Source organism: Hordeum vulgare, chromosome 3H (assembly GCF_904849725.1).
Source record: "Hordeum vulgare subsp. vulgare chromosome 3H, MorexV3_pseudomolecules_assembly, whole genome shotgun sequence".
NCBI lineage: Eukaryota > Viridiplantae > Streptophyta > Magnoliopsida > Poales > Poaceae > Hordeum > Hordeum vulgare.
In genome coordinates this window covers 43,652,066-43,661,850 of record NC_058520.1, presented here as the reverse complement: position 1 = coordinate 43,661,850, position 9,785 = coordinate 43,652,066, and positions in this window count along the sequence as shown.

The following is a 9,785-nucleotide window of genomic DNA, read 5'->3' as shown; positions in this document are numbered from 1 at the left end:
GAGGATAACCTGTCATTTATGTTGCAACAACATCGGTACCAAGGGCGGGGGACGAATAGAACCATTTTCCTGCTCGTTGCAACGAGGCGGACCAATAGGCAAGGCTCTCGTCCACCGGCGGCTACCGGGATGTTATCCACAATAGTAACAGGGTCTTATTGACAGAGTCGTATACCGAGATTTTTACCTAAGCAGGGAATTAACACTGCTTAGATAAGTTATTGCCACAACAAAGGTCAAACAAACCAATGGGAAGGAAAATGTGTTCACACACACCAACTTTAGAGTATACCATTCCCGAGAAAAACATAGAGTATGGCATACATGATAGTTCATCCAGTACATAACCTTTTTGACAAAGAGGCAAGAAGAATCATGATGTTTACCCATGCCATAAGGTTTGGGATAATTGATCAGGAACAATTTAGCATTGCGCTTCCAATGTTCCTGTTGAAATTTGGAGTACCACATCCATGCTTCGAGGTAGCATCGACATGGTCATCCGATAAAGGTCGGACCAATGAGCACACAAAGAGGATTCATGAGGGTCAACTTATGAAATAAGTCATATAGTTTCCGCATGAAAGGATGGTGAATCTTACATATGGGAGAATTTATAACAATAGGTCCTTCGGCCCCGTGTGCCAGACAAAACATCATCGTACCGGTTACATAAAGACCAAAGTTATAATTATTGGGAAAATATTCCAACCATCATATCTGCCCGAGATTCAGATCTGATTGGTGTCGGGATACCTCAGACTCAAGATGCCTGAGAAGAAAAATGAAGACACAAGATTCTCATGATATGAACTACACAAGCAATTCTTGAAATATGAGTGCGATGGTAAGGCACATGAACACCATGTCAACACATTCGTGCCCACGTGAAATTATTATCTCAAAACGCAACTGGGTTCTCATTTGGGAACCATCATCGAGGATGACAAGGTTCCATGTGTAAGTCTGGATCAGCTCTTATGAAGGAACTTCTTTTCCTTAATCAAATCAGTTAGTGCTAGGCGTGCCAAGAGAAGTTATACGAAGTGAAGATAACAAATCTTCAAAACATATAACACTACGCAAACACGTGAAAGAATTGGGATGACCAGCAAGGAAGTGAAACAAAACTTTCACATATTCACAACGGCAAGGGTGCACGTGAACTTTGGGAAAAACACTTCTTTTATCAACATATCCTTCATGAGCTAGGCACAAGGCTAATTCTTTCAAGAGCTTCATCGTCGCACCATGAATAAGTTAAGGGTGTGGCCGATGGGCTTGACAACAATCCCACAAGATTTTGATAGGGATGAATTTTCAAATTTTACAAGATCAAGGAGATAGCATTTCTCAAGTCAAATTGTATAATGTCGTATGCTCAAGGGAACAACAACAATTAAACATTGGTCAAATAGTGCACTCGGGGATACTGAATGAGTAGCACGAACAATGTCAAAATTGATGAGTCAACACCCCACTCACTAAGAATGAAACAATCAGTTGTTAAACTCAAGGCAACAGGGTTGCTAGAAATATTGGAATCACACATCAGAGTTTACTTGTTGGTGTTCTGGTTTGAAACAACACGGAACCAAGAAATGAATGGTGATGGCGAGAAGTATTGATATATCAAGAATTCTTAAGAGGCGTGCAATCCTCACGACATTCTTGACAGAAAAGATAGTAATACTTCAAGGTAGAATATAACATAAGCTGAAAAGAAAGGAACTTAAGGGACAACACCAAACACGAACATGTTTGTGTTGGCGGGGAGGCAAAAAGGTTGTTGATGAAAACACAAATCATCGAGGGGCAAGGATGGCATTTCTCATCATGCATTCGATTAATACCCTGTAAGAGCTCGGAATGCTAATGATGATCACGACACAATTGCCGAGAACTTCACGAAGATGTAATCGATCAGCGACGACATCAAACAAGGGAATGGTGAAGCTACAGGTTGCCGGAAGCACAGTTAAGGCTGCTAGCTTAGAATTGAGATTGCCTTTCAGGACCACCAACATGATGTGGAAAGCTCGATGCAAGCTTAACGCACAGTTGGAATTGTGTTCCAGGGAAGAAGGGTATAGATAGTATGGTCGAGCTCCAACATGACGATGATGATGTAGCTTAACATCTTGGAACGACATGATCGAGTACAAACTCATAGACAAGGAAGGTTACCAAACATTGTTGAATCACAATGCGTACTCGATCCAGTTATCGATGTGCTCGCGTGTCCAACAACTCAAACATGAGGAAACTGGAATTAATGAAAATATCATAGTTGATGTGGAGCTCACAAGAAGTTATATAGCTCCGTGATACCCTCGAGCTACAAGGAATAATACTAGGAGGTAGATCAACTTTAAGGTTTGGACTGGTGTGTTGGTCTAAAGAAGACAAGTACTTTAACTTGTCTGAGAATGAAATCAAGGTAGGACAACATGGTCGGAACCATGATTGCAAGGGAGAAGATCACCGATACCAGATTTAAACTACAGAATGAATGATTATTGATACGAGAAGTTTCTATGATAGGATCAACGTCGTTTCCATGGGCATGAACACAAAGTTCAAGGTCGACTCCCACTTCATCAATGCATCACCTGCCATTTACTCCTCGCCTCTGTTTAGGTTGTAGCTTTGAAAGGATATTCGGCAAAGCACCAGAAGAGTAAGACTCATGAAAACTTTTTGAGTCATATTGATTTTAGGAAGGCATAGGTTCAACCCGTCGGGGCATCTTAGGAACATATACCATACACTCCAAGAGTAATTAACACATGCTTGAAGAGTAAGGCTGACAGGGGCATTGGATACAATTCTATCAGAGGGAGAAGACACAATTTACCAGTGGCATCATGTGTCAGGGAAAGCAATCACAAGAATTTCCGAAAGCAAAGGATGCCGTCTGATAATAACCCAGAATGAGTCCGGCAGTCCACAAAGAATCTGATGTGAGTATCGGTACTCAATCAGAGGGAGATAGGATGCAATGCATCGGATTATAGAACATATGAAAAATACCGATACTTAATTACCAAAGGAAACAGGATTTCCAGGTTGGTGCATCATAATCAGACGCTCCGATCAATTACAAGTAAGTAGAATGGACTTAGATGGACAACCAATCATAGTTGACTTGTCGAGAACTAGCTCTGCCTGGAAGGACGTCTGAGTCGGAAAGATAATTTATGAGTATCAACAGGTGATTGTGTGCAATTACACAAAGGTAGAATCAATAAGATCAGAGGAAAATCACAAAGGATTTCAACGCATGTTGCTAGACATATGGATTTATCCATAATGCAAGCATGTGAGAAAAGCTCATGAACAATAGGCTAGGGAGGATTTCAGAAGATCGAATAGTAGTTCGAAGAACTCTCGAAACCCATGAGAACTGATGATGGACGAATCCCCGATAAGATAATTCGTTGCATCTCGTAAAACAAGAGCAACTGGAAAGAAAAATATGAATGCCATTTATATGTAGTCGTCCATAGGGGCTGACGGAGGAAGGGAACTCGCAAAAGCGATGAGCACAAGTTCTCAAGAAAACATGAGATAATATCTGTGGAGTCTTCTGACGGATCAAGTCATCGTCTGGAATACGGGGCTCTCCGGGAGAAAGTATTTACGAGAACCTAATGTTAGAGTTAGCAAAATATTTAACCCGAAAGAGAAGATAGAGTAGAGCCCAGAGTATAGGAAAGGAGTAAAAGATACTAATACCACCCAATTGAGATGTGGGCCCGTAAGCCACAACATTAGTGTTAGTAAAGTTTTTCAAACACTAGACTCAACTGCGACCAAGGAGTTGGAAAGGGGGCTACCTACAGTCAGTTGGCTCTGATACCAACTTGTGACGCCCTCGGTTTAATCATACACTAATCATACACGCAAATGCGTACGATCAAACCCAAGGACTCACGGGAAGATATCACAACACAACTCTAGACACAAACAAAACAATATCAGCTTCATATTACAAGCCAGGGGCCTCGAGGGCTAAAATACGGAAGCTCGATAAACACACGAGTCAGCGGAAGCAACAATATCTGAGTACAGACATAAAACATGGGGTGCCTTAGAGAAGGCTAGCACAAAAGATACAACAATCGAACGAGGCGAGGCCTCCTGCCTGGGAACCTCCTAACTACTCCTGGTTATCAGCGGCCTCCACGTAGTAGTAGGCACCGTCGGGGTAGCAGTCGTCGTCGGCAGGGACCTCCATCTCCTGGGATCCATCATCTGGTCGCAGCAAACGGATCAAGGGGACAAGGGGGAGCAAAGCAGCGGTGAGTACTCATCCAAAGTACTCGCAAGTCTTACATTAGAACTATTCTAAGTATGCATCGGTATCCAAGAAGGGGGTGGTTATATGTGGACTGACTGCAGCAATGAGAGAATAGAGAGAGAAAGCCTAGTCCTATCGAAGACTAGCATCTTCAGGGTCTTGCAGCGATAGACGAGGGTAGAACAGGGTAACACAAACTAATAGTCATATTGTTGCAGCAATATTAAAGTGAGGTCACGCCTAGAGATCCTCCCTCGACTCCCTACGAGGAAGCAATCCCGAGGCAACTACTTCCAGTTAAGTAACAATTGTAGTTGTATAAGATCAGGGCACAACTCCAAGTCGTCATGTAACCGTGGACACAGCTATTCGAATAGTTAATTTTCATCCCTGCAGGGGTGCACCACATGTCCCGACGCGCTCGATAACACTCTGGCCGGACACACTTTTCTGGGTCCTGCCCGGCCTCGGAATATCGACACGTCGCAGCCCCACCTAAGACTAATCAGAGAGGCCAGCCCGTCGGTCTAAATCCTAAGCGCAAAGGGTTCATGGGCCCAGTTCCCCTCCGCGCTCCTGCACGATGCGAGGGCAGCTGACGTCAGTCCTAGCATCCCTTAATCACAAGTGCGATGCATCTCGGGACCACTCGGGCGCGCGCCACTACGTTGCTGACATCTGAAAAGCTTCGGCCGATACCGCGTCGCCGAGTACCCATAATTCTTCCCACGCAGACGGTTAGTGCGAAAAGGTCTTCGACCAATCCAGATCAAATACCCAAATCCATTAACATTTTAATTAGGTCATCGACACAGTCTCGCGGGAATCCACCCGTCTTACATCTAATCACCAAGATCCCAGTAACATGGTCGAGTAACTGTGTGGTTGTAACATCGGGGGGGATCCGAGGTATCACCCTCATTGGATTCCGAACGATGTATCCGTCTAGGTGGGCTTAGAGGAATCACCCTCGGGGGTCCAACACTTGAGGGGTTGCACGACAGAGGCATCGTCGGGAATGGTGAAAGAGGAATCACCCTCGATAACCACGACCGACTAGCTATACTACAGATATATCATTAGGAGTACTTAGAGAGATGTCACCCTCGGTACCCGATAGTATCTCTGTAGCGTCGTACAACTAAGGGGGGTGTTTGTGCGGTGTCGGGTCTGGCTCGTCGATTAGAGATCGAGATTTGAAAACAAGCGGGGCAACTGGACTACAGGGTCAGAGGGGAAGACTGCTCCATCTATACTAAGCATATTAAAGGTACACTGCTGAAAGTAGCAGTTCATCAAAAACAGGTTATGCATCAGATATAGGAGCTAACTACAACAATAGCAAAATACTAATGCAAGCAGTAGTAAGAAAGACATAGGCGATATAGGAATGATCAAGGGAGGGTTTGCTTGCCTTGATGCTCTACAACAAAAGGCTCGTCGGCAGGGTCGTAGATGTACCCGGCAGCAGTGTCAGTCTCGGGGTCGACCGGTAAGAAGAGGGGGAAGAAACAATAAATAATAGCAACGGTGCAACACAAAGCATGACATGGCAAGATGCACGCTAGACATGAGCTAACGCAGCAACATCCGTCATAGACGGGTCGGAAGAATATCTGACGATATTTTCCGGGTCTCGGGCTACTACCGGTCAGACGGAAAACGATGGAAATGTTCCATGTTTACTATGCTAGGGACGCGTGACACACGAATGGACCGTGTATCCGGATTTGTCTCGTTCTGCTGATCAACTTTCATGTTGAAAATATTTTGATCTGACTTACGGATTAAGATTAAATAATAACTAATCAGATTAATTTAGTGGGGGACCCACGTGTCATACTCTAATTATTCTAATTACCCAATTAATTAAATAAATAATATTTATTTATTTATTTAATAAAAACATATTTTTATTTTTATATTTTTAATTTTCACTTTTCTAAAAAGAGGGTGTGGGGCCTCCCTGTCATAGACAGCGGGGTGAGTTGGCCCCACCGGTAAGTGGCTTAGGCCACATACACATTTTACCTACAGATACATATCCACACAATTAACGTATTCCGCCATATACCGACATACATAAATACATACATACGTGCATCTCATACATACAAAATACGTACGACATCTAATACCTACATACATACGCAATACATCATTTATTTTTATTTCTTTTCTCATCCCACAACTCCAACCTGTGTGTTAACAGAGACTCAACATCACAGAGAGAGAGATATTTATCTCCAACATCGCCTAATCGATCCTAACGGCGCCGGATCGGAGCGTCGTTCGCCGGAACGGAACCGGGACGGCGCGAGGAAGGAGATGGTGGGAGGAGTCCGAAGAGGGGCTCACCGACGTTGACGAGAGGGCCCGGTGAAGCCGGAGTTCTCGAGAGGCGGAGGTGACGGCGAGGAGGAGGACGAGGCGGTGATGGTGATGGTGTGGTTCCGGTGAGGTCGATCGCCGAAGAGGCCTCTCGGAGGGGGCCGGCCGGCGTGACGAGGAGTGGGGGGCCTCCCTGCCCGATCCCTCCTGGACCGAGCGGGAGGAAGGGGCGGCGTGACGTGGAGGGGCTCGGCCGACGGTAGGTGACGCGGGGGCCGCCGGAGTGAGGTGAGCAGGGAGGCCTCGGCCGGATCGGGAGTGGGGCTGGGCTCGGTGGGAGACGAGGTGGGGTGCTCTCGGCTGGGTGGGAGGAGGGAAGTGCTCGGTCTGGGTGGGGAGGGAGAGAGCCGAGGGGAGGGGCCCGGCGGGAGGAGGCAGGGGCCGTGGGAGGGAGGCCGACGGGGTCACGGAGCTGGGGCTCTTGGTCTGGGGAGGGTGACCGAGAGGGGAGGGAGCGAAGGGGAGGGAGGGATCGATGGGGAGGCAGGTGCGGGAGAGGGAGGGGCCTCACGGGAGAAAGGGGGGTGGAGGGAGGCCCTGGCGAGCGAGGTGGGTGCGGTAGGTGGGGGCGCCCGTGGGATTACGTGAGAGGTGGGTTGCGGGGGTTGGTGGTTCCCTCGTGGGAAAACCCCCTCGCGACGGCATGGAGGACTGGGTCGCTAGGGTTTGGGTGGGTTGCTTTTTTTTCTTTTCTTTTTTTTTATTATCATTTTTTCTCTCTTTTATTTTTTGTTATCCTATTATTATTTATTATATATATATATATATATATATATATATATATATATATCTTTCTGTTCTAATTATATAGGACTTTAATATCATTAAAAATGTCCGATTCACTTTTATAACTTATTAGGGAATTTCAATAACTCTCCCGACATTTTTACTTAACATCACAAAACGTTTCTCGTTCGACTTTATTTTTAAATTTTGAACTCGACTTGGTTTTCTACTAACACGAGATCAACGATAGAATTTATGATGACGTGGCTTCATTAGCGTGGGATTACTGTCGCTTGACTACAGGGGTTACTGTAGCACAAATCCGGGGATGTCACATTCTTGAAAATGATTCATTAATACGGTTGATCAAGTCTTATTAACAATCACTTCCAATTATCATGATCCCCAAGAATTTTCGTAAACACTAAGTTACCTCAATGGGGATGTGCATATCCCTAACAATAAGTATCTCATATTTATTTTTGGCTGTAGGTAAAGGTAGTTGAAAACTTTCATTGCTGGTAGTTGGAGATTTTTCAATAATATTAACACCAATCACTTGAAATTGTTTCCTCGGAAAATGCACCCTATGTTCTTTACCATTAACATGAAAAGTGACCTTGCTTTTGTTGCAATCAATAACAACCCCTACAGTATTCAAGAAGGGTCTACCAAGGATAATTGACTTGTTGTCATCTTCGGGCATATCAAGTATAATAAAGTTTGCCAAAATAGTAACATTTGCAACAACAACGGGAACATCCTCACAAATACCGATAAGTATGGCAGTTGATTTGTCAGCCATTTGCAATGAAATTTCAGTAGGTGTGAGTTTATTCAAGTCAAGTCTTTTGTATAAAGAGAAAGGCATAACACTAACACCAGCTCCTAGGTCACATAAAGCAGTTTTCACTAGTTATTTTTATGGAACATGGCATAGTTGGTATTCCTAGATCTCCTAGTTTTTTAGGTACTCCATCCTTAAAAGTATAATTAGCAAGCATGGTAGATATTTCAGCTTCAGATATTTTTCTTTTATTAGTGACGATGTCTTTCACGTACTTAGCATAAGGGGCCATCTTTAAAACATCAGTTAAACGAGTACGCAAAAAAGACTGGCCTAAGCATTTCAGCAAAGCGTTCAAATTCTTCATCATCTTTTTTCTTAGTTGGTTTAGGTGGATAAGGCATGGGTTTTTGAACCCATGGCTCTTTTTATTTACCATGCTTTCTAGCAACAAAATCTCTTTTATTATAACGTTTATTCTTAGGTTGTGGGTTATCAAGATCAACAGCAAGTTCTATCTCAACATCATTATCTGGTTCTTTATCATTGTCAGGTTGAGCTTCTACATGAGTATTATCATTATCATTATCATTATCACTAGGTGAATTCTCACTCCCATATTGAGTTTCAGCATCAGATATAAAGATATCATTAGCATTGGCAGAAGGTTTTTCTACTTCAGGTTCACTAGAAGTATGCAAGGTCCTATCATTTTTCTTTTTATTTTTCTTAATAGAAATACTAGGTGGATCAATATTAATTCTTTGTGAATCTTGTTTAGTTATTTTAGGATGACCTTCTAGATATAGGGGATCTTGAGTCATTGTTCCTCCTCTAGTCATTGCTTTGACACCATGATCATTCATATTATTAGTCATTTCATGAAGTAGCTCACTTTGAGATTTAGCAACTTGTTCTAGTTGGGTTTGTACCATAGAAGCATGTTTTCCTACACCTCTTACATCATTGGTGATTCTATATAACAAGTCACTTAAGTGAGCAATCATATCAGAGTTTTGTTTCAATTGTTTCATCACATAGGAGTTGAAATGATCTTGATTTACAATATAATTATCGAATTCATATAAGCATTGACTAGGATGTTTATTGTAAGGGATGTCACCTTCATCAAACTTTAAAAGAGAATTTACCTCCGCCACGTGGGGTGGTGTTTTGAGACCATGGATTTCTTTGATAGGTAGTACATTCTTAACATCTTCAGCTTTAATGCCTTTTTCCTTCATACATTTCTTTGCATCTTGCATAGCTTCACGACTAAGGAATAGCATACCCCTCTTATTTGGAGTGGGTTTAGGCGGTGGTTCAGGAAGTGTCAATTCATAATAATTCTTCAATATATTAGTCAATAATTCCTCAGCTTGTTCGACACTTTGTTTACTAAAAACACAACCAGCACAACTATTTAGGTGGTCCCTAGAAGCATCGGTTAGTCCATTATAAAATATATCAAGTATTTCATTTTTCTTAAGAGGATGATCAGGCAAAGCATTAAGTAATTGGAGGAGCCTCCTCCAAGCTTGTGGGAGACTCTCTTCTTCAATTTGCACAAGTTAAATA